At 51.2% G+C, this 24,362-nt stretch overlaps 1 long non-coding RNA gene across 1 annotated transcript; it reads left to right on the top strand.

Annotated features, from left to right (window-relative positions):
• Nucleotides 1-4,648: 4,648 nt before the first annotated feature.
• On the top strand, nucleotides 4,649-23,804 carry LOC147996137 (uncharacterized). Its single transcript, XR_015671204.1, has 3 exons — nucleotides 4,649-4,844; nucleotides 5,606-5,716; nucleotides 22,334-23,804. It is a non-coding gene; the product is annotated as an uncharacterized LOC147996137 (long non-coding RNA).
• The last annotated feature ends 558 nt before the right edge of the window (nucleotides 23,805-24,362 follow it).

Here is a 24,362-nt window from a genome sequence, read left to right as displayed (position 1 = left end):
GGTTGAACTTTTAATGGGGCAGGAGTCCAGAGCCTGTTGATTCAGAATGGTGACAGCTGCTCAAAGAAGGATCTGGATCTATGGGCCACCTGTCCTTGCCTAAGCATACATGGCACATGTCGGAATCCCCCTCTTGGCTGGGAGAAGCCAGGTGACCGAGGGTCATATGGTGCTGGTGGCTACTCCTTACAGAGAGTGAGGGCTCTGGAGTTATCAGGATTCTGGCTGGGGGTGGGGTTTGGAATGACTGCTTCTATTGATCCTTCTATCTGAACCTCACACAAAGCTGTCCTGTTGCCACGAGAGAGGAATGCAGAAACATAGTGGTTCAGGGATCCAGTCACTCTTGCTAATCCTCCTCCCAGCTAGGATGGCTCCTATTCCCGTGGTGCACTATGATAGGGAGGCTGGCGAGATGCCGACTAGTGAGTTTTCCTCCTGTGCATCGTAAGCGGATGCTCCTCCCTTCTCCATCTTCCTCTTCCTACCCTTCCTCTTCCTCCTCCCTCATCACTCCTCCTGTCTTCTCTTCCTTGGCCATCATGGCTCCCCTATCATGGATGACTAAACCCTGACAGTGAGCCAAAATAAACCCTTCCTTATGCTGCTGTTGTGAATGGAGAAGAACAGAAATCAATGGTCTGAATATGAATATATAATATATACATATTTGAAATGTTTGCATACAGGTGATGGATATAAGATATAAATACATCTGGTCAGAGATGATGTGCATTTTTAATCCGAGCACCCCATAGTTAAAGGCAGGTTCTCTGAGTTTGAGGCCAGCCTGGTCTACAGAGCAAGTTCCAGGATACACAGAGGAAACCCTGTCTCAAACCATATATATGGGTTTCATCTCCAGATAGCTTGCTCTATCAAAATTGCATAAAAATAGCATTGAATTTGGAGGTATCCTTTTCCAGCCTCTGGAATGAGCAGCTCTCTTCCATGACCCCTGCTTTCAAGACATCTCCTAAAACTGCTTCCTTCCTCCCAGACAGAGCATGGCAGCAATAACTCAGTTCTCCATGTTTCGTAAGTCTATGACTTTCACAAGGAAAGGAAGATTGTTAGCTCCAAGTGTTGGCTGTTGGAGCTGTGGTCTAGGACAGGCTTGGTTCACTGTGTGTGTGTGTGTGTGTGTGTGTGTGTGTGTGTGTGTGTGTGTGTGTGTGTGTGTGTGTTCATACTTCATTGTCCTTACTCCTCATTTGCATGGCAAGGAGGTTGGTCACTTTCTGGCCCCAGGGATATTGTGTACAATATCCTGAGCACAACAAAAATTGAAAAGGTGAGTGGCAGATGGGTGAGCACCTCAAAGCAGAGTCCCTGAGAAAGTCACCGATGCAGTACAGAAATGTTGGGAGAAGGACCGATTTCCCTCTTCATCCTCCCAGCTGCCTGGGGCTTGCGGGGAGCTTTGATCCATGGTGTCCTGGAAGCTGCAGGCAAAAGAATTCCAGCTACCATTCCAGAGAACACCCTGATCCTGGGGAGTCTGAGGACAAAACCTGAGAACAAGCAGCTAAGCACTGTTACCCTTCGAGTGGAGCATAGACATTCCACAAGGCCAGTAACTGCACTGCAGTGTAGGAGAGAGTCCTAAGAAGGGGTCAAAGTGATGTGGAGAATCTCTGGAGGTCAGATGCATGTGCAGGTGAAGGCACAGAAAGCTTTATGAGAAAGGGGGACTGAGAAATAGGCCATGCTTTCCAGACGGACACTTAGGAAGAGGCTGGTTCAGGTACACCTTGAGTGCTTGACAAAGACTCTAGGTCTCAGTTACTCATTAGTCACTACTGTGCACAACGTCTGGCACCTGCCCGTGTTCTGAGAGACACCAGCTAAGCTGTCATTCCAGTGCCAGAGCAGTAGGCGACTCCGCCCTCCTGGAATGTGAAGGGTTTACTGGACAGGGATGCCTGGAGCGCACTGCTCTGATGCTTCTTTGGCATTCCTGACAAACTCATGGGCCATTGTCCACTCACCCATGAGTCACTCCTCACTAGGAAGTGGTTCTTATCTGACTGGAGTCCAGTACATGCCTGCTTCGGCATCATTCTGGTGCTGGGTCCCAGCCTTCTTCTCACAAGTGTGCCTGGGTCTTTAGGTGGATGGTAAAAGGCTAATGCGCTATCATCACAGTGTCATGTGAAAAGAATGTTTTTTGATATTTACTGAACCTGGACAAAGAGTCCAGAGGCAAGGCTGTACCCCAGGTCATGAAGAAGCAAGAATGGATCTGGGCAGTCAAATGCTGGGATAGTACCCATTAGGCAGTAGTCTAAGGGAGCAGGAGGAGTCACTTTAAGCTCTTCAGTAGGTTGGAGGGATGGGTAAGCAAGAAATGAACCTCTAGGTGAAGAGACTGGGTATCCCTGGGTGGTCAGCAAGGAAAACCCTTAAGTTCTCTTCTTGGGCCACTGACTTCAGCTATGTGAGACAGAACCAAAAGGTGTGTCTTGGGGAGACGGAGCCCTGCAAATAGCATAAGGAAAACTTTGCTTAGAGTGGATGCTGAGACAGCCTTCACAGCACCAGGGCTTTGGACAGTGCCTTGGAGATCAGGCAGCCAAAGTGATAGGTACATTGTTGGCACAGTGTTTTATTTCACTTTGACAGTTCTAAAGTTATTTTGTCATTTATTAATAATGTGCATGTGTGAGTTCGAGTGTGCATGTGTGTGTGTAGTTCTGTGTGTATGTGTGTGTGTGTATATGTGTGTATGTGTGTGTGCCTATGGGTGTGAGGAGGTAAGAGGGAGGGGAAGAGGGGGCAAGGGAAGGAGTGGGAGGGCGTGCTCTTGTGGAGGCCGAGGACATCCTGTGGGAGTCATTTCTCTCCTACCGTGTGGGTCATGGTGATTGAACTCAGGTTGTCAGAGGCACCTTTACTCGTGAGTCATCTCCCTGGCACCTTGCAGCAGCTTTTATTCAGAATAATCTTTTTTTTTTTGAGGCTGTTTGCACAGTAAACATCCTTGTGTCCCTCCTCATGTCCAGGAGAAGGTTTGCTTTGTGAGCCGGACTTCAAAGAGACCACCTCTGCACAGGAGAGAATACATAGCATTCGTCTTCCTCAGGTGAGGTTTTACTTCACTTAACATAGTAACTTCTAATTCCATCTGTTTTTCGCGACAATGCTATAATTCAATTTTGTTTTGTGGCTCAACAAAATTCCATTGTGTGTATATGCCACATTTAAATCTTTTACATGTATGTATATACACATGGAGGCATCTAAAAAGGGGTCCATGAGAAGAAGAAAGATCTTGGGGAGAGAGGAACTAGAAGGTAATAGGATACAAGTGAAATTAAGCAAAAGGGTTCTCTTTGGGAAGGAAGGGAACCCACAGGCGGGAGCCAAAGGGGCAGGATGGGATGAACAGCAAGAGTGAAGTATGCTAGCATGAAACCCATTACTTTATATGATAATTCTGTAATTAAGTTGTTCTTGAGGATGGGTGAACCTACATTTCCCTCTTTGACAAATGTTGGGCAGATGTAGCTATGGTACCCACATAAAAATGAATGTTCTTGGGGCTGGAGAGATGGCTCCATGTTTAAGAGCAGTTGCTACTCTTGTAGATGAACGAGATTTGATTCCTTGTACTCACTTGGTGGCTCTCAACCTTCCTCTGACCCCTGAGGACACCATGCACACAGGTGCTATACAAAGAACTCAGACACAAAAGATAAATTAATACCTCTTAAAGTTGGTTTAAGATGGAGCTCCCTAAACTCTAGGCTTCTCAGTTGTGTCGTAGGTGTGATTATGTTCCCATAGTGCAACACAACGCCGTCCTACAAGACAGGAACAAGCTGATGTGAACATTACACTTACCTCTCCTGAAGTGAGCAGCAGAGCCTAATCATGTCTTCTACCAGCATCTCTGAAACCATGGCAACCAGCTCATTGGTTTGGAAGCAGCATCAAATCTCAGACTCTGTAGTTCCTGACATGCAGATGCATTTGTATGTTTTAATTGTCTGGCTCCTAGGATAAAATACACTGAGAAACACAACTTAAGGGAGAAAGGTTTTCTTCGGCTCATCATTCAAGGATGTAGTCCATCACTGCAGGAAAATCAAGGCAGGATCTTGAAGTGTCTGGTTACACTGTGTTCATAATCAGGAAGCAGAATGATGAATTTATGTTTCTGCTCAGCTAACTTTTTGTACCTCTCCATCCAGGAAATGCGCCCCTCACAGTGGGTGAGTCTTCACAATCAACTAGTGTAATCAAGATAACCTTGCAGGCATGTCCAGAGACCCATCTCCCAAACAATTGCAGATGCTGCCAAGTTCACGATTAAAACTAACCATCACATTATGTGTATAATCTAAAGAATGACTAGTAGAATTAAGTAGTGATTGTGACTGTGAACCCTCGTAGGTCACTAAATCTATAATACTGATGACCATGTTGCTAAAGGTAACCACGAGTCTGCTATCAGTCTGACTGATGCCTCATCTCTTTAGTCACTTCTCGGAAACTGGTCCATACTTCACTTGGGTCACCTCACTGTGTTTCACAAGAATGAGTTGAAGTAGAAACTGTCATTGCTGCCGGGTCGCTGGTGAAGCCGGGGGATACTGCTTAGCTAGCAAAACCTGAACGGAAACTGTGCTGATCTGGGCTAATTACTGGCTCCGGGACATGACTCAGTGTGTAAGAGCGCTCGGAAGCAACTTACACACTGAGCCTGCTGGCACCTTGATCTCAGGTTTCCCAGCTTCCAGAACAGTGGGAAATGGATTTTTTAAATCATCCAGTCTTCTGTCTTCTATAAAAGCAGCGTGGTCTAAAGTAGAACCATGCAAACATTGTTGCTGGAAAAGGTAAGCAAAGAGGAGGGGAAGAGGAGGAGGAGGAAGAGGAGGAGGAGGAGGAGGAGGAGGAGGAGGAAGAGGAAGGATGGGTGAGCAGAAGAAAGGAGGAGGGAGGTAGGGAAGAAGGAGAAGGAGAGAAGGGAGGAGAAAGAGGATGAGAACTCAAGGTGGTGGTGGGGGTTGGTCTTGAGTTCCTTCTCTTTCCCTCTCTGCCTGCGTGGGTGAGTGGCAGAACCCTGTGACACTGGCAGACATTCTAAACACAGAGAAGTTTTGTGCTTCTCCAGCTCCTGTAACACCACAAACAATAAATTACAGAAGTTGCCCGTTTGCCTCTGATAAGCCACCCACAAGTAGATTTCTCCCTCCAAAATCCTCAAACTGCAATTTTCAAGCCGAGCCTAGTCATGTGAGGCTCTCTGGGAACCCTGTGGCCGACAGGCTTTGGGAGGAAGGATCTGAAACAGGAAGGCTGTGTCTGAATGTGCTTCCTCTGCTGCAGAGGCCCACAGGGGTTCCTCTCTGTGCAGGCTTGGTGACTGTAGGAGGCTCTGAAGGAGATGCAGTGAGGAGTGACTGGCAAGCATTGCCTTCTGCCAACCAAAGCCTGAAGGTAGTACCAAGCCCTGAGCTGAGAGTTCTATGACCACCAGTAGCTGCTTGAGGAAGAAAAGAAAACCAGAACAAAATCGCATGCCCAGTTATAAGGATGGTCCAAAAGAGGACATCCAAGTATTTATTCCACATGTTGACACATTCTTCTCTTCTAGACCCTGTGGAAATGACCTCCTGTAAGTCTCTGCTTCAAAGCAAACCAGTTGGAGCAAAATGAACGGCGAGGTTAGGGCAGTTCCTCTCTGGTTTCCTGTTGGCCTTTCGTGGTGACATTCTCCTCTGCATTGGTCACCAGTTTCTTACCCACATGACCTGGCCTGTGCGCCATCATCCTTGCTTAATAAGTTCTGGTTACAGTAATCAGCTTCTGTCACACCTTACTGGACTAGGGATGTTTGCCCAAGCACATCTGCTTGTAGACACAGTTGACCCAAACCACAGGAATAGTGTCCCACATGCAGAGCACAGACACAGTGTCCCACATGCAGAGAACAGACACAGTGTCCCACATGCAGAGCACAGACACAGTGTCCCACATGCGGAGCACAGACACAGTGTCCCACATAAAGAGAGCACAGACACAGTGTCCTACATGCTGGAGCACAGACTCAGTGTACCACATGCGGAGCACAGACACAGTGTCCCACATGCAGAGCACAGACACAGTGTCCCACATGCCGAGAGCACAGACACAGTGTCCCACATGCAGAGAGCCCAGACACAGTGTCCCACATGCAGAGCACAGACACAGGGTCCCACATGCAGAGAGCACAGACACAGTGTCCCACATGCAGAGCACAGACTCAGTGTACAACATGCAGAGCACAGACACAGTGTCCCACATGCAGAGACAACAGACACAATGTCCCAAATGCAGAGAGCACAGACACAGTGTGCTACATGCAGAGCACAGACACAGTGTCCTATATGCAGAGAGCACAGACACAGTATCCTACATGCAGAGCACAGACACAGTGTCCCATATGCAGAGCACAGACACGGTGTCCCACATGCAGAGAGCACAGACACAGTGTCCCACATGCAGAGCACAGACACAGTGTCCCAATGCAGAGAGCACAGACACAGTGTCCCACATGCAGAGAGCACAGACACAGTGTCCCACATGCAGAGAGCACAGACTCAGTGTCCTACATACAGAGCACAGACTCAGTGTCCCACATGCAGAGAACACAGACTCAGTCTACAACATGCAGAGCACCAGACACAGTGTCCCACATGCAGAGCACAGACTCAGTGCCCCACATGCAGAGCACAGACACAGTGTCCCACAAGCAGAGCACAGACTCAGTCTACCACATGCAGAGCACCAGACACAGTGTCCCACATGCAGAGCACAGATTCAGTGTCCCACATGCAGAGCACAGACACAGTGTCCCACATGCAGAGAGCACAGACTCAGTGTCCCACATTCACAGCACAGACACAGTGACCCACATGCAGAGCACAGACTCAGTGTCCCACATTCAGAGCACAGACACAGTGTCCCACATGCAGAGAGCACAGACTCAGTGTCCCACATGCAGAGCACAGACACAGTGTCCCACAATCAGAGCACAGATTCAGTGTCCCACATGCAGAGCACAGACAGTGTCCCACATGCAGAGAGCACAGACTTAGTGTCCCACATGCAGAGCACAGACACAGTGTCCCACATGCAGAGCACAGACACAGTGTCCCACATGCAGAGCACAGACACAGTGTCCTACATGCAGAGTACAGAAACAGTGTCCCACATGCAGACAGCACAGACGCAGTGTCCCATATGCAGAGCAAAGACACAGTGTCCCACATGCAGAGAGCACAGACGTAGTGTCCCCACATGCAGGGAGCACAGACTCAGTGTCCCACATGCAGAGCACAGACACAGTGTCCCACATGCAGAGAACACAGACACAATGTCCCACATGCAGAGAGCACAGACACAGTGTGCTACATGCAGAGCACAGACACAGTGTCCTATATGCAGAGAGCACAGACACAGTGTCCCACATGCAGAGCACAGACACAGTGTCCCACATGCAGAGAGCACAGACCCAGTGTCCCACATGCAGAGAGCACAGATGCAGTGTCCCTCATGCAGAGAGCAAAGACTCAGTGTCCCACATGCAGAGCACAGACTCAGTGTCCTAATGCAGAGCACACACACAGTGTCCCACATGCAGAGAGCACAGACTCAGTGTCCCACATGCAGAGCACAGACACAGTGTCCCACAATCAGAGCACAGACTCAGTGTCCCACATGCAGAGCACACACAGTGTCCCACAATCAGAGCACAGACTCAGTGTCCCACATGCAGAGCACTGACACAGTGTCCCACAAGCAGAGCACAGACACAGTGTCCCACATGCAGAGAACACAGACACAGTGTCCCACATGCAGAGAGCACAGACACAGTGTCCTACGTGCCGAGCACAGACACAGTGTCCCACATGCAAAGAGGGTAGACACAGTGTCCCCCATGCAGAGAGCACAGACACAGTGTCCCACATGCAGAGCACAGACATAGTGTCCCACAAGCAGAGCACAGACACAGTGTCCCACATGCAGAAAACACAGACCCAATGTCCCACATGCAGAGAGCACAGACACAGTGTGCTACGTGCAGAGCACAGACACAGTGTACCATATGCAGAGAGCACAGACACAGTATCCTACATGCAGAGCACAGACACAGTGTCCCATATGCAGAGCACAAACACAGTGTCCCACATGCAGAGAGCACAGACACAGTGTCCCACATGCACAGCACAGACACAGTGTCCCACATGCAGAGCACAGACACAGTTTCCCACATGCAGAGCACAGACTCAGTGTCCCACATGCAGAGCACAGATGCAGTGTCCCACATGCGGAGAGCACAGTCTCAGTGTCCTACATACAGAGCACAGACTCAGTGTCCCACATGGAGAGAGCACAGACTCAGTGTCCCACATGCAGAGCACAGACACAGTGTCCCACATGCAGAGCACAGACTCATGTCCCACATGCAGAGCACAGACTCAGTGTTCCACATGCAGAGCACAGACACAGTGTCCCACATGCAGAGCACAGACACAGTGTCCTACATGCAGAGCACAGAAACAGTGTCATACATGCAGAGAGCAGAGACACAGTGTCCCACATGCAGGGAGCACAGACTCAGTGTCCCACATGCAGAGAGCAGAGACACAATGTCCCACATACAGATCACAGACACAGTGTCCCACATGCAGAGCACAGACACAGTGTCCCACATGCAGAGAACACAGACACAGTGTCCCACATGCAGAGAGCACAGACACAGTGTCCCACATGCAGAGCACAGACACAGTGTCCCACATGCAGACCACCGACTCAGTGTCCCACATGCAGAGCACAGACTCAGTGTCCCACATACAGAGCACAGATGCAGTGTCCCACATGCAGAGTGCACAGACACAGTGCCCTACGTGCAGAGCACAGACACAGTGTCCCACAGCAGAGACCACAGACACAGTGTCCCACATGCAGAGAGCACAGACACAGTATCCCAATGCACAGCACAGACACAGTGTCCCACATGCAGAGCACATACACAGTGTCCCACATGCAGAGCACAGACACAGTGTCCCACATGCAGAGCACAGACACAGTGTCCCACATGCAGAGAACACAGACACAGTGTCCAACATGCAGAGAGCACAGACACTGTGTCCTACGTGCAGAGCACAGACACAGTGTCCTACGTGCAGAGCACAGCCACAGTGTCCCACATGCAGAGAGCACAGACACAGTGTCCCACATGCAGAGAGCACAGACACAGTGTCCCAATGCACAGCACAGACACAGTGTCCTACATGAAGAGAGCACAGACACAGTGTCCCACATGCAGAGCACATACACAGTGTCCCACATGCAGAGCACAGACTCAGTGTCCTACATGCAGAGCACAGACTCAGTGTCCTACATGCAGAGCACACAGACACAGTGTCCCACATGCAGAGCACATACACAGTGTCCCACATGCAGAGCACAGACACAGTGTCCCACATGCAGAGAACACAGACACAGTGTCCAACATGGAGAGAGCACAGACACTGTGTCCTACGTGCAGAGCACAGACACAGTGTCCTACGTGCAGAGCACAGCCACAGTGTCCCACATGCAGAGAGCACAGACACAGTGTCCCACATGCAGAGAGCACAGACACAGTGTCCCAATGCACAGCACAGACACAGTGTCCTACATGAAGAGAGCACAGACACAGTGTCCTACATGCCGAGATCACAGACACAGTGTCCCACATGCAGAGCACAGACACAGTGTCCCACATGCAGAGAGCACAGACACAGTGTACTACATGCAGAGCACATAATCAGTGGCCTACATGCAGAGATCAAGGACTCAGTGTCCCACATGCAGAGCAAAGACACAGTGTCCCACATGCAGAGAGCACAGACACAGTGTCCCACATGCAGAGCACAGACTCAGTGTCCCACATGCAGAGCACAGACACAGTGTCCCACATGCAGAGAACACAGACACAATGTCCCACATGCAGAGAGAGCAGACACAGTGTGCTACATGCAGAGCACAGACACAGTGTCCTATATGCAGAGAGCACAGACACAGTATCCTACATGCAGAGCACAGACACAGTGTCCCCTATGCAGAGCACAGACACAGTGTCCCACATACAGAGAGCACAGACAGAGTGTCCCACAGGCAGAGCACAGACACAGTGTCCCACATGCTTCACAGACACAGTGTCCCACATGCAGAGCACAGACACAGTGTCCCAAATGCAGAGCACAGACTCAGTGTCCCACATGCAGAACACAGACTCATTGTCCCACATGCAGAGCACAGATGCAGTGTCCCACATGCAGAGAGCACAGACTCAGTGTCCCACATGCAGAGCACAGACACAGTGTCCCACATGCAGAGAGCACAGACTCAGCGTCCTACATACAGAGCAGAGACTCAGTGTCCCACATGCAGAGAGCACAGACTCAGTGTCCCACATGCAGAGCACAGACACAGTGTCCCACATGCAGAGCACAGATTCAGTGTCCCACATGCAGAGCACAGACACAGTGTCCTACATGCAGAGCACAGAAACAGTGTCCCACATGCAGAGGGCACAGACACAGTGTCCCACATGCAGAGCAAAGACACAGTGTCCCCCATGCAGAGAGCACAGACACAGTGTCCCACATGCAGAGAGCACAGACACAGTGTGCTACATGCAGAGCACAGACACAGTGTCCTACATGCAGAGCACAGAAACAGTGTCCCACATGCAGAGAGCACAGACACAGTGTCCCACATGCAGACAGCACAGACACAGTGTCCCACATGCAGAGCAAAGACACAGTGTCCCACATGCAGAGAGCACAGACTTAGTGTCCCACATGCAGAGAGCACAGACTCAGTGTCCCACATTCAGAGCACAGACACAGTGACCCACATGCAGAGCACAGACTCAGTGTCCCACATTCAGAGCACAGACACAGTGTCCCACATGCAGAGAGCACAGACTCAGTGTCCCACATGCAGAGCACAGACACGGTGTCCCACAATCAGAGCACAGATTCAGTGTCCCACATGCAGAGCACAGACAGTGTCCCACATGCAGAGAGCACAGACTTAGTGTCCCACATGCAGAGCACAGACACAGTGTCCCACATGCAGAGCACAGACACAGTGTCCCACATGCAGAGCACAGACACAGTGTCCTAAATGCAGAGCACAGAAACAGTGTCCCACGTGCAGAGAGCACAGACACAGTGTCCCACATGCAGACAGCACAGACACAGTGTCCCACATGCAGAGCAAAGACACAGTGTCCCACATGCAGAGAGCACAGATTTAGTGTCCCCACATGCAGGGAGCACAGACTCAGTGTCCCACATGTAGAGCACAGACACAGTGTCCCACATGCAGAGAACACAGACACAATGTCCCACATGCAGAGAGCACAGACACAGTGTGCTACATGCAGAGCACAGACACATTGTCCTATATGCAGAGAGCACAGACACAGTGTCCCAAATGCAGAGCACAGACACAGTGTCCCACATGCAGAGAGCACAGACACAGTGTCCCACATGCAGAGAGCACAGATGCAGTGTCCCTCATGCAGAGAGCACAGACTCAGTGTCCCACATGCAGAGCACAGACTCAGTGTCCTAATGCAGAGCACACACACAGTGTCCCACATGCAGAGAGCACAGACTCAGTGTGCCACATGCATAGCACAGACACAGTGTCCCACAATCAGAGCACAGACTCAGTGTCCCACATGCAGAGCACAGACAGAGTGTCCCACAATCAGAGCACAGACTCAGTGTCCCACATGCAGAGCACTGACACAGTGTCCCACAAGCAGAGCACAGACACAGTGTCCCACATGCAGAGAACACAGACACAGTGTCCCACATGCAGAGAGCACAGACACAGTGTCCTACGTGCCGAGCACAGACACAGTGTCCCACATGCAAAGAGGGTAGACACAGTGTCCCCCATGCAGAGAGCACAGACACAGTGTCCCACATGCAGAGCCAGACATAGTGTCCCACAAGCAGAGCACAGACACAGTGTCCCACATGCAGAGAACACAGACCCAATGTCCCACATGCAGAGAGCACAGACACAGTGTGCTACGTGCAGAGCACAGACACAGTGTACCATATGCAGAGAGCACAGACACAGTATCCTACATGCAGAGCACAGACACAGTGTCCCATATGCAGAGCACAAACACAGTGTCCCACATGCAGAGAGCACAGACACAGTGTCCCACATGCACAGCACAGACACAGTGTCCCACATGCAGAGCACAGACACAGTTTCCCACATGCAGAGCACACACTCAGTGTCCCACATGCAGAGCACAGATGCAGTGTCCCACATGCAGAGAGCACAGTCTCAGTGTCCTACATACAGAGCACAGACTCAGTGTCCCACATGGAGAGAGCACAGACTCAGTGTCCCACATGCAGAGCACAGACACAGTGTCCCACAGTAGAGCACAGACTCATGTCCCACATGCAGAGCACAGACTCAGTGTTCCACATGCAGAGCACAGACACAGTGTCCCACATGCAGAGCACAGACACAGTGTCCTACATGCAGAGCACAGAAACAGTGTCCCACATGCAGAGAGCAGAGACACAGTGTCCCACATGCAGAGAGCACAGACTCAGTGTCCCACATGCAGAGAGCAGAGACACAATGTCCCACATACAGATCACAGACACAGTGTCCCACATGCAGAGCATAGACACAGTGTCCCACATGCAGAGAACACAGACACAGTGTCCCACATGCAGAGAGCACAGACACAGTGTCCCACATGCAGAGCACAGACACAGTGTCCCACATGCAGACCACCGATTCAGTGTCCCACATGCAGAGCACAGACTCAGTGTCTCACATACAGAGCACAGATGCAGTGTCCCACATGCGAGAGCACAGACTCAGTGTCCTACATACAGAGCACAGACTCAGTGTCCCACATGCAGAGAGCACAAACTCAGTGTCCCACATACAGAGCACAGACACAGTGTCCCACATGCAGAGAGCACAGACACAGTGTCCTACGTGCAGAGCACAGACACAGTGTCCCACATGCAGAGAGCACAGACACAGTGTCCCACATGCAGAGAGCACAGACACAGTGTCCCACATGCAGAGAGCACAGACACAGTATCCCAATGCACAGCACAGACACAGTGTCCCACATGTAGAGCACAGACACAGTGTCCCACATGCAGAGCACAGACTCAGTGTCCTACATGCAGAGCACAGACTCAGTGTCCTACATGCAGAGAGCACAGACTCAGTGTCCCACATGCAGAGCACAGACTCAGTGTCCCACATGCAGAGCGCAGACACAGTGTCCCACATGCAGAGCACAGACTCAGTGTCCCACATGCAGAGCACAGACACAGTGTCCTACATGCAGAGAGCACAGACACAGTGTCTTACATGCAGAGAGCACAGACACAGTGTCCCACATGCAGAGCACAGACACAGTGTCCCACATGCAGAAAGCACAGACACAGTGTCCTACATGCATAGCACAGACTCAGTGTCCTACATGCAGAGAGCACAGACTCAGTGTCCCACATGCAGAGCACAGACTCAGTGTCCCACATGCAGAGCACAGACACAGTGTCCCACATGCACAGCACAGACTCAGTGTCCCACATGCAGAGCACAGACACAGTGTCCTACATGCAGATCACAAACACATTGTCCCACATGCAGAGCACAGACTCAGTGTCCCACATGCAGAGCACAGACACAGTGTCCTACATGCAGATCACAAACACAGTGTCCCACATGCAGAGAACAGACAGAGTGTCCCACATGCTGAGAACAGACAGAGTGTCCCACATGCAGAGCACAGACACAGTGTCCCACATGCAGAGCACAGACTCAGTGTCTCACATGCAGAGCACAGACACAGTGTCCTACATGCAGAGAGCACAGACACAGTGTCCTACATGCTTATCACAAACACATTGTCCCTCATACAGAGCACAGACACAGTGTCCCACATGCAGAACACAGACACAGTGTCCCACATGCAGAGCACAGACACAGTGTCCCACATGCAGAGAACAGACAGAGTGTCCCACATGCAGAGCACAGACACAGTGTCCCACATGCAAAGAGGATAGACACAGTGTCCCACATGCAGAGAACACAAACACAGTGTCCCACATGCAAAGAGGGTAGACACAGTGTCCCACATGCAGAGAACACAAACACAGTGTCCCACATGCAGAGCACAGACACAGTGTCCCACATGCAAATCACACACACAGTGTCCCACATGCAGAGAACACAGACACAATGTCCCACATGCAGAGAGCACAGACACAGTGTGCTACATGCAGAGCACAGACACAGTGTACCATTTGCAGAGAGCACAGACACAGAATCCTACATGCAGAGCACAGACACAGTGTCCCATATGCAGAGCACAAACACAGTGTCCCACATGCAGAGAGCACAGACACAGTGTCCCACATGCACAGCACAGACACAGTGTCCCACATGCAGAGAGCACAGACACAGTGTCCCACATGCAGAGCACAGACACAGTTTCCCACATGCAGAGCACAGACTCAGTGTCCCACATGCAGAGCACAGACTCAGTGTCCCACATGCAGAGCACAGATGCAGTGTCCCACATGCAGAGAGCACAGTCTCAGTGTCCTACATACAGAGCACAGACTCAGTGTCTCACATGCAGAGAGCACAGACTCAGTGTCCCACATGCAGAGCACAGACACAGTGTCCCACATGCAGAGCACAGACTCTTGTCCCACACGCAGAGCACAGACTCAGTGTCCCACATGCAGAGCACAGACACAGTGTCCCACATGCAGAGCCCAGACACAGTGTCCCACATGCAGAGCACAGACACAGTGTCCCACATGCAGAGCACAGACTCAGTGTCCCACATGCAGAGCACACACACAGTGTCCCACAAGCAGAGCACAGACAGAGTGTCCCACATGTAGAGCACAGACACAGTGTCATACATGCAGAGCACAGAAACAGTGTCCCACATGCAGAGAGCAGAGGCACAGTGTCCCACATGCAGAGAGCACAGACTCAATGTCCCACATGCAGAGCACACACACACAGTTTCCCACATGCAGAGCACAGACACAGTGTCCCACATGCAGAGCACAGACACAGTGTCCCACATTCAGAGAACACAGACACAGTGTCCCACAGGCAGAGAGCACAGACACAGTGTCCTACGTGCAGAGCACAGACACAGTCTCCTACGTGCAGAGCACAGCCACAATGTCCAACATGCAGAGAGCACAGACACAGTGTCCCACATGCAGAGAGCACAGACACAGTGTCCCAATGCACAGCACAGACACAGTGTCCTACATGCAGAGAGCACAGACACAGTGTCCTACATGCAAAGACCACAGACACAGTGTCCCACATGCAGAGATCACAGACACAGTGTCCCACATGCAGAACACAGACACAGTGTCCCACATGCAGAGAGCACAGACACAGTGTACTACATGTAGAGCACAGAATCAGTGGCCTACATGCAGAGAGCAAAGACTCAGTGTCCCACATGCAGAGCACAGATGCAGTGTCCCACATGCAGAGCACAGACTCAGTGTCCCACATGCAGAGCACAGACACAGTGTCCTACATTCAGATCACAAACACAGTGTCCCACATGCAGAGCACAGACACAGTGTCCCACATGCAGAGCATAGACACAGTGTCCTACATGCAGATCACAAACACAGTGTCCTACATACAGAGCACAGACACAGTGTCCCACATGCAGAATACAAACATAGTGTCCCACATGCAGAGCACAGAGACAGTGTCCCACATGCAGAGCACAGAGACTGTGTCCCACATGCAGAGCACAGACTCAGTGTCCCACATGCAGAGCACAGACACAGTGTCCCACATGCAAAGAGGGTAGACACAGTGTCACACATGCAGAGAGCCCAGACACAGTGTCCCACAAGCAGAGCACAGACACAGTGTGCTACATGCAGAGCACAGACACAGTGTACCATATGCAGAGAGCACCGACACAGTATCCTACATGCAGAGCACAGACACAGTGTCCCACATGCAGAGCACAGACTCAGTGTCCCACATGCAGTGCAGAGATGCAGTGTCCCTCATGCAGAGAGCACAGACTCAGTGTCCTACATACAGAGCACAGACTCAGTGTCCCACATGCAGAGAGCACAGTCTCAGTGTCCCACATGCAGAGAGCACAGACTCAGGGTCCCACATGCAGAGCACAGACTCAGTGTCCCACATGCAGAGCACAGACACAGTTTCCCACATGCAGAGCACAGACACAGTGTCCCACATGCAGAGAGCACAGACACATGTCCCACAGGCAGAGCACAGACACAGTGTCCCACATACAGAGAGCACAGACACAGTGTCCCACATGCAGAGCACAGACACAGTGTCCCACATGCAGAGCACAGACACAGTGTCCCACATGCAGAGCACAGACACAGTGTCCTACATGCAGAGCACAGAAACAGTGTCCCACATGCAGAGAGCACAGACACAGTGTCCCACATGCAGACAGCACAGACACAGTGTCCCACATGCAGAGCAAAGACACAGTGTCCCACATGCAGAGCACAGACACAGTGTCCCACATACAGAGAGCACAGACACAGTGTCCCACATGCAGAGCACAGACACAGTGTCCCACATGCAGAGCACAGGCAAAGTGTCCCACATGCAGAACACAGACACAGTGTCCTACATGCAGAGCACAGAAACAGTGTCCCACATGCAGAGAGCACAGACACAGTGTCCCACATGCAGACAGCACAGACACAGTGTCCCACATGCAGAGCAAAGACACAGTGTCCCACATGCAGAGAGCACAGACTTAGTGTCCCACATGCAGAGAGCACAGACTCAGTGTCCCACATGCAGAGCACAGACACAGTGTCCCACATGCAGAGAACACAGACACAATGTCCCACATGCAGGGAGCACAGACACAGTGTGCTACATGCAGAGCACAGACACCGTGTCCTATATGCAGAGAGCACAGACAGTGTCCCACATGCAGAGCACAGACACAGTGTCCCACATGCAGAGCACAGACTCAGTGTCCCACATGCAGAGCACAGACTCAGTGTCCCACATGCAGAGAGCACAGATGCAGTGTCCCTCATGCAGAGAGCACAGACTCAGTGTCCCACATGCAGAGCACAGACTCAGTGTCCCACATGCAGAGCACAGACACAGTGTCCCACATGCAGAGAGCACAGACTCAGTGTCCCACATTCAGAGCACAGACACAGTGACCCACATGCAGAGCACAGACTCAGTGTCCCACATTCAGAGCACAGACACAGTGTCCCACATGCAGAGAGCACAGACTCAGTGTCCCACATGCAGAGCACAGACACAGTGTCCCACAATCAGAGCACAGATTCAGTGTCCCACATGCAGAGCACAGACAGTGTCCCACATGCAGAGAGCACAGACTTAGTGTCCCACATGCAGAGCACAGACACAGTGTCCCACATGCAGAGCACAGACACAGTGTCCCACATGCAGAGCACAGACACAGTGTCCTACATGCAGAGCACAGAAACAGTGTCCCACGTGCAGAGAGCACAGACACAGTGTCCCACATGCAGACAGCACAGACACAGTGTCCCACATGCAGAGCAAAGACACAGTGTCCCACATGCAGAGAGCACAGACTTAGTGTCCCCACATGCAGGGAGCACAGACTCAGTGTCCCACATGCAGAGCACAGACACAGTGTCCCACATGCAGAGAACACAGACACAATGTCCCACATGCAGAGAGCACAGACACAGTGTGCTACATGCAGAGCACAGACACAGTGTCCTATATGCAGAGAGCACAGACACAGTATCCCACATGCAGAGCACAGACACAGTGTCCCACATGCAGAGAGCACAGACACAGTGTCCCACATGCAGAGAGCACAGATGCAGTGTCCCTCATGCAGAGAGCACAGACTCAGTGTCCCACATGCAGAGCACAGACTCAGTGTCCTAATGCAGAGCACACACACAGTGTCCCACATGCAGAGAGCACAGACTCAGTGTCCCACATGCAGAGCACAGACACAGTGTCCCACAATCAGAGCACAGACTCAGTGTCCCACATGCAGAGCACTGACACAGTGTCCCACAAGCAGAGCACAGACACAGTGTCCCACATGCAGAGAACACAGACACAGTGTCCCACATGCAGAGAGCACAGACACAGTGTCCTACGTGCCGAGCACAGACACAATGTCCCACATGCAAAGAGGGTAGACACAGTGTCCCCCATGCAGAGAGCACAGACACAGTGTCCCACATGCAGAGCACAGACATAGTGTCCCACAAGCAGAGCACAGACACAGTGTCCCACATGCAGAGAACACAGACCCAATGTCCCACATGCAGAGAGCACAGACACAGTGTGCTACATGCAGAGCACAGACACAGTGTACCATATGCAGAGAGCACAGACACAGTATCCTACATGCAGAGCACAGACACAGTGTCCCATATGCAGAGCACAAACACAGTGTCCCACATGCAGAGAGCACAGACACAGTGTCCCACATGCACAGCACAGACACAGTGTCCCACATGCAGAGCACAGACACAGTTTCCCACATGCAGAGCACACACTCAGTGTCCCACATGCAGAGCACAGATGCAGTGTCCCACATGCAGAGAGCACAGTCTCAGTGTCCTACATACAGAGCACAGACTCAGTGTCCCACATGGAGAGAGCACAGACTCAGTGTCCCACATGCAGAGCACAGACACAGTGTCCCACAGCAGAGCACAGACTCATGTCCCACATGCAGAGCACAGACTCAGTGTTCCACATGCAGAGCACAGACACAGTATCCCACATGCAGAGCACAGACACAGTGTCCTACATGCAGAGCACAGAAACAGTGTCCCACATGCAGAGAGCAGAGACACAGTGTCCCACATGCAGAGAGCACAGACTCAGTGTCCCACATGCAGAGAGCAGAGACACAATGTCCCACATACAGATCACAGACACAGTGTCCCACATGCAGAGCACAGACACAGTGTCCCACATGCAGAGAACACAGACACAGTGTCCCACATGCAGAGAGCACAGACACAGTGTCCCACATGCAGAGCACAGACACAGTGTCCCACATGCAGACCACCGACTCAGTGTCCCACATGCAGAGCACAGACTCAGTGTCCCACATACAGAGCACAGATGCAGTGTCCCACATGCGAGAGCACAGACTCAGTGTCCTACATACAGAGCACAGACTCAGTGTCCCACATGCAGAGAGCACAGACTCAGTGTCCCACATACAGAGCACAGACACAGTGTCCCACATGCAGAGAGCACAGACACAGTGTCCCACATGCAGAGAGCACAGACACAGTGTCCCACATGCAGAGAGCACAGACACAGTATCCCAATGCACAGCACAGACACAGTGTCCCACATGCAGAGCACAGACACAGTGTCCCACATGCAGAGCACAGACTCAGTGTCCTACATGCAGAGCACAGACTCAGTGTCCTACATGCAGAGAGCACAGACTCAGTGTCCCACATGCAGAGCACAGACTCAGTGTCCCACATGCAGAGCACAGACTCAGTGTCCCACATGCAGAGCGCAGACACAGTGTCCCACATGCAGAGCACAGACTCAGTGTCCCACATGCAGAGCACAGACACAGTGTCCTACATGCAGAGAGCACAGACACAGTGTCCTACATGCAGAGAGCACAGACACAGTGTCCCACATGCAGAGCACAGACACAGTGTCCCACATGCAGAGAGCACAGACACAGTGTCCTACATGCAGAGCACAGACTCAGTGTCCTACATGCAGAGAGCACAGACTCAGTGTCCCACATGCAGAGCACAGACTCAGTGTCCCACATGCAGAGCACAGACACAGTGTCCCACATGCACAGCACAGACTCAGTGTCCCACATGCAGAGCACAGACACAGTGTCCTACATGCAGATCACAAACACATTGTCCCACATGCAGAGCACAGACTCAGTGTCCCACATGCAGAGCACAGAATCAGTGGCCTACATGCAGATCACAAACACAGTGTCCCACATGCAGAGAACAGACAGAGTGTCCCACATGCTGAGAACAGACAGAGTGTCCCACATGCAGAGCACAGACACAGTGTCCCACATGCAGAGCACAGACTCAGTGTCTCACATGCAGAGCAAAGACACAGTGTCCTACATGCAGAGAGCACAGACACAGTGTCCTACATGCAGATCACAAACACATTGTCCTACATACAGAGCACAGACACAGTGTCCCACATGCAGAACACAGACACAGTGTCCCACATGCAGAGCACAGACACAGTGTCCCACATGCAGAGAACAGACAGAGTGTCCCACATGCAGAGCACAGACACAGTGTCCCACATGCAAAGAGGGTAGACACAGTGTCCCACATGCAGAGAACACAAACACAGTGTCCCACATGCAAAGAGGGTAGACACAGTGTCCCACATGCAGAGAACACAAACACAGTGTCCCACATGCAGAGCACAGACACAGTGTCCCACATGCAGATCACAGACACAGTGTCCCACATGCAGAGAACACAGACACAATGTCCCACATGCAGAGAGCACAGACACAGTGTGCTACATGCAGAGCACAGACACAGTGTACCATTTGCAGAGAGCACAGACACAGAATCCTACATGCAGAGCACAGACACAGTGTCCCATATGCAGAGCACAAACACAGTGTCCCACATGCAGAGAGCACAGACACAGTGTCCCACATGCACAGCACAGACACAGTGTCCCACATGCAGAGAGCACAGACACAGTGTCCCACATGCAGAGCACAGACACAGTTTCCCACATGCAGAGCACAGACTCAGTGTCCCACATGCAGAGCACAGACTCAGTGTCCCACATGCAGAGCACAGATGCAGTGTCCCACATGCAGAGAGCACAGTCTCAGTGTCCTACATACAGAGCACAGACTCAGTGTCTCACATGCAGAGAGCACAGACTCAGTGTCCCACATGCAGAGCACAGACACAGTGTCCCACATGCAGAGCACAGACTCTTGTCCCACACGCAGAGCACAGACTCAGTGTCCCACATGCAGAGCACAGACACAGTGTCCCACATGCAGAGCACAGACACAGTGTCCTACATGCAGAGCACAGAAACAGTGTCCCACATGCAGAGAGCAGAGACACAGTGTCCCACATGCAGAGAGCACAGACTCAGTGTCCCACATGCAGAGCACAGACACAGTGTCCCACATGCAGAGAACACAGACACAGTGTCCCACATGCAGAGAGCACAGACACAGTGTCCCACATGCAGAGCACAGACACAGTTTCCCACATGCAGAGCACAGACTCAGTGTCCCACATGCAGAGCACAGACTCAATGTCCCACATACAGAGCACAGATGCAGTGTCCCACATGCGAGAGCACAGACTCAGTGTCCTACATACAGAGCACAGACTCAGTGTCCCACATGCAGAGAGCACAGACTCAGTGTCCCACATGCAGAGCACAGACACAATGTCCCACATGCAGAGAGCACAGACACAGTGTCCTACGTGCAGAACACAGACACAGTGTCCCACATGCAGAGAGCACAGACACAGTGTCCCACATGCAGAGAGCACAGACACAGTGTCCCACACGCAGAGAGCACAGACACAGTATCCCAATGCACAGCACAGACACAGTGTCCCACATGCAGAGCACAGATTCAGTGTCCTACATGCAGAGCACAGACTCAGTGTCCTACATGCAGAGAGCACAGACACAGTGTCCCACATGCAGAGCACAGACTCAGTGTCCCACATGCAGAGCACAGACACAGTGTCCCACATGCAGAGCACAGACTCAGTGTCCCACATGCAGAGCACAGACACAGTGTCCTACATGCAGAGAGCACAGACACATTGTCCTACATGCAGAGAGCACAGACACATTGTCCTACATGCAGAGAGCACAGACACAGTGTTCCAGATGCAGAGCACAGACACAGTGTCCCACATGCAGAGAGCACAGACACAGTGTCCTACATGCAGAGCACAGACTCAGTGTCCTACATGCAGAGAGCACAGACTCAGTGTCCCACATGCAGAGCACAGACTCAGTGTCCCACATGCAGAGCACAGACACAGTGTCCCACATGCAGAGCACAGACTCAGTGTCCCACATGCAGAGAGCACAGACACAGTGTCCCACATGCAGAGCACAGACACAGTGTCCTACATAGAGAGCACAGTTAGAAACAGTTAGAAACAGATGCAAAATCGATGCTCTAAGTGAATTGATCAAGGTCCTCTGGCTCTAGGCTGTGAACCCAGTTGCTCAGGATGTAAAAACTGCGCCTGCTTCTACTGACCATGGTATTCTTGCTGTTGTCAAGAGAACAATGATAGTGGGGAAACACCACCCTATCCTGCTACATCTCTCATCAGCCCCTTCTTCTTGGATGTTGCTGGGTCTCAGGCCACCACCTGACTTCATATGCACGGCTTCATTTTGGTGACTTCACTTGATCCTCCTGGCACACAGACAGAGGAGTGCTACAGGGTGAGACCTCAGGGGCTCAAGAAGACTGAGCAACTTGTCCAAGGCTGCAGAGAAATTAGTGCTAACTTCAGGGTGGTCATCAGAGTCTAACCCTGGAGGACCAACCCCTAATGACAGAACTCATCTCACACTGATTGGCTAAGACCTTCGTGTTCAGTCCTTGCTTGGATTGGTGCGTGACTCCAGTCAACTTGGAGCATATAAATTAAATTTCTTGCCTTGGGCTACAAAACCCTGGTGGTCTATGCATCCCTGTCCCGTGCTATCATCTCGCCAGCAAGAATGCACGCGCGGACACACGAATCCTTCTGCAACAAAGCGTTTATTGCATCTTAAAGAGGGGACGGGTGACCACAGCATGGCACGGCTTATATACACCCTAGCGCGGCGCATCCACACCTGATTGGTCGCTTACCCATGATCTCATAGGCACGCCCCGGAGTGGGCAAAGACCTGGCACGAAGACACTCTTGCACATGCGCACACAGTTAACTTCCTGAAAGGAAGTCGGGCTGGCGCGGCAGAAGCCAGCGCCATCTTGTAATGGCGAATGCTATCCCAGCTTTCCACGTGGGGCCCAGTGGAAGCCAGCGCCATCTTGTGGTGGCGAATGTTATTGCGGCTTTCCACACATCCCTTTGGCCCAGGTAGATCCCATGCAGAACTCATGACCTGAAGGATCTTAACACAAGGATTTGGATCATGTCTGTATCAATTGCTCATATCCTAGCCATGGGCTGACATTTTATTTTCTGTACTAGTCTGTACCCTTGCTCCCTAAAGTCAAGGTCTGTCTCTGCTTGACTTACTTTCTGCCAATGTGTTCTCCCATGTGTGCATAAATGAGACTAATTCTAAAGCCCGTACACGCCAATCTTCTGCCCCTCTAGAACTGTTCATGCACAATTCTGCAACAGTGCATCTGGCTGTAACAGGACCCTGGACAGCTGTGTTGTGTGGGATTCCTCCTCTCCTCTTAGAGGGTTTGTTCACAAGGTGCCTATAATTACCTGCCTGTTGCCATTTCAGTATTGACATCAGGGATGCCATGGGCCAGGAATTTGGAAAAGGCAGAAGGAAATCATTCTTTTTTCCGAATGTGAAGCATGAAGCTTCTGTTGGGAAGTCTAGGTTTGGAGGTAGCTGGAGGCTGATGTGTTACTTCATAGTATAACCCTCTTTGTCGTACTATAACAAAACATTTTAGGCTAAGTAAATTTCTGAAGAGTTCTTTTTAGTCTGTGTGTGTGTGTGTGTGTGTGTGTGTGTGTGTGTGTGTGTGTGTGTGTAGCATGCCTAAAGAGGCCAGAAAAAGGTGTCAGATTGCCTGGAGCTGGAATTTTAGATGGTTGTGAGCCACCTGTGTGGGTAAAGAGAATAGAACTCAGATAAACACCCACAACCATTCAGTCATCTCATCTCTAGTCCAAAGGCTGGTAATTGCAAGCAAAAGAAACTTAGTGCTTACTGCTCTGAAAACTTGGCATGTCCAAGACCAAGGCATCAGAACATCTAGCTCTGGTAAGCACTCATTCCTTTCCAAAGATAGCAACTATTTGTTGTGTCATCAATGCTGGTAGAAAACAAAACAAAACAAAACAAAACAAGCCAGCAAGCAAACAAACAATGAAACCTCTATCAGCCTCTGTGATAAGGAAACTAACATCATTAGTGATGGCTCTGTTCTCCATGACTAGTCAGCTCCCAAAAGTCTCACTTCTTCATACTGCATATATGATCATGTTGGAATTCAGCATCAACATATGAATTTGAGAGGGACAGTTCTG

Source organism: Rattus norvegicus, chromosome 2, assembly GCF_021556685.1.
Source record: "Rattus norvegicus strain SHRSP/BbbUtx chromosome 2, alternate assembly SHRSP_T2T, whole genome shotgun sequence".
Lineage (NCBI taxonomy): Eukaryota > Metazoa > Chordata > Mammalia > Rodentia > Muridae > Rattus > Rattus norvegicus.
The sequence above is the reverse complement of the archived record's forward strand: the minus strand, read 5'-3'. Positions and strand labels throughout refer to the sequence as shown.